Source organism: Pocillopora damicornis, chromosome 9, assembly GCF_964200805.1.
Source record: "Pocillopora damicornis chromosome 9, jaPocDami1.2, whole genome shotgun sequence".
Taxonomy (NCBI): domain Eukaryota; kingdom Metazoa; phylum Cnidaria; class Anthozoa; order Scleractinia; family Pocilloporidae; genus Pocillopora; species Pocillopora damicornis.
Genome location: NC_142678.1, coordinates 14,373,121 through 14,375,100, shown reverse-complemented (window position 1 = coordinate 14,375,100; position 1,980 = coordinate 14,373,121). Strand labels below are relative to the sequence as shown.

The 1,980-nt window shown below is 39.5% G+C and overlaps 1 pseudogene; it reads left to right on the top strand.

Annotated features, from left to right (window-relative positions):
- Nucleotides 1-789: 789 nt before the first annotated feature.
- On the top strand, nucleotides 790-1,763 carry LOC113679410 (uncharacterized; annotated as a pseudogene).
- Nucleotides 1,764-1,980: the final 217 nt, after the last annotated feature.

Below are 1,980 nucleotides of genomic sequence, written 5' to 3'. Positions count from 1 at the left end.
CTTTTCGAAACATTCAACAGCTTTAGAGTTCGAAACAACTTTCTGATCCTGGGCCTCATCTTCCTCGTCGCCGCTACTTTCATCTTCGAAAGAAGACTGTCCAATAACGCGTTTTTTGAAACATCGTGGCTTCGCAAATTTTCCAATCGTAACTGGCTTCAGGTTATGTGTGCCTGTGGTTATATGGTTATAACCAAGGAAGGTTAAGCGATCTTCTAATTTCTTGAAGCCAGGGGTAGATTTTTCACGCCATGACACCATGGTTCTGTCAGGAAAACATCTCCACAGCGGTGTAGATTTGCTCAGCGGTTAAACCCTTTCCTTCCTTGGATGCTTAGATTTCTAATTCCATGACGATTTTTTAGTTTCCCAAGCAATCCTGTCGAGGCTCCAAAATTACCACCTGTGGGATCTGTGTAAAGCTGGCTGTAACAGTTTTACTTTCTCTTGAAAAAGGAGACCAGAAACTGGAGTGCCAGATGAACCAGACATACAGGGCTTTATCGAGCTGTTCATCATGTGCAACTTTCAGCGATTTACGCTTCAATCCTTGGCTGGTTTCTAAGTTGTCAGCAAACTTCGTGTAATATATCAAAACCGAGTGTGAGGTTTTGAGCGGGGTGTCCAGACACTGAGAAACAGGTTAAAGTGCGAGACCATAGGCCGAGTGCTTTTACTGTTTCGAGGTGTCTGGAGACCCCGCTCAAACACGACGCTCGAGTTTTTGATCTGGCTTCCAAAAATTTTCGCACTTCTGCAGTAATTAGGGTGTATTGTTGCAGTGCTCTAATTTCCCATGAGATTATGTACTCAAGAAATAATCAAAACGTGGGAAATTTGTTGTTGTCCGTCGTAAGTCATGTGGGAGTGAAGATGGCGGAGTCTTCTGCAATGAATACCGTAAGCCGTTTTTGTTCTCCAAAAACTGGGTAAGAAGAATCAAAATTGATTTAAGGGAGTATCCCTAAGTCAAATGCCTACCTAACCAAATGGGCGATTACCATTTCTCACGAATGGCGGGTGAATAGGAAAGTTAAAGTTCCTGTACTTGATGCTGGTGGCGCTTTTAAAGATTATGGAGATTTGTACAAAGTCAAGTCGTTGAGTAGAGATTTGGCAAATATGGATGCCAACACTTTAAATTATTGGCTGGGTAAATTTGTCTAGGAGGTTGCGAATAGTGAAGGAAAGGTGCATCCAGCAAGGACCCTTAATAGAATTATCTGTGACATCCAAAGGCATTTAGAAGAAACTGTGGGAAGCAAAACATTAAATCCTTCAGTTGCTTAGGTCACTAGTATGATCGATGTTCAATACGGTTTTATCAATTGTTCATTAGATTGGCTGAAACCCTTTTCATAAGGAATGAAGTGTACTATTTCAGGCAAGAGTCGAGAATGGTGTTTTTTGAGAATAATCCCGTAGAGATCAACACCTAGAATTCTATTTTGCCGAATTTGTGCAAGGCTTCGGGAATTAAGCGAAAAACGGCCCATTGTTTGCGCGTCACTCGTGTTCCTTAACTCTTTAATGGTGGTGTAGAAGAGAAATTAATTAAAGAGAGAACCGGCACAGTTGTAATGCATTATTTGCTTCTGAGAAAACACGTGAGAAGAAAGTTTCTCATGATATTAGCTTTATTTAGGAGCAGAAACGGAGACAGAAAAAAAGGAAGAAGAATTAAATTGTGACAGATGACAGGTTTTTCATTTTTGAATGCTTCTTCGTTCACGAATTGTGATGTAAACATTTTTGTTAACCAAAAAAAAAAAAATGTACAGGAAGTGTAGTCGATTAATAATAATGATTAATTAAACTGAAGTATTGTTTTTGTGTTCAATTTGTTTCTGTCTGACCCTGAATATTGATTTTCAGTGAGAAGACAGATAAAAACCAGATGTGGTTTTGATATGTGATCAAACACACGTGGTTTTCATGTGTTTTCAAGCGATATCAAAACTCTTGTAAGTGATGAATTTA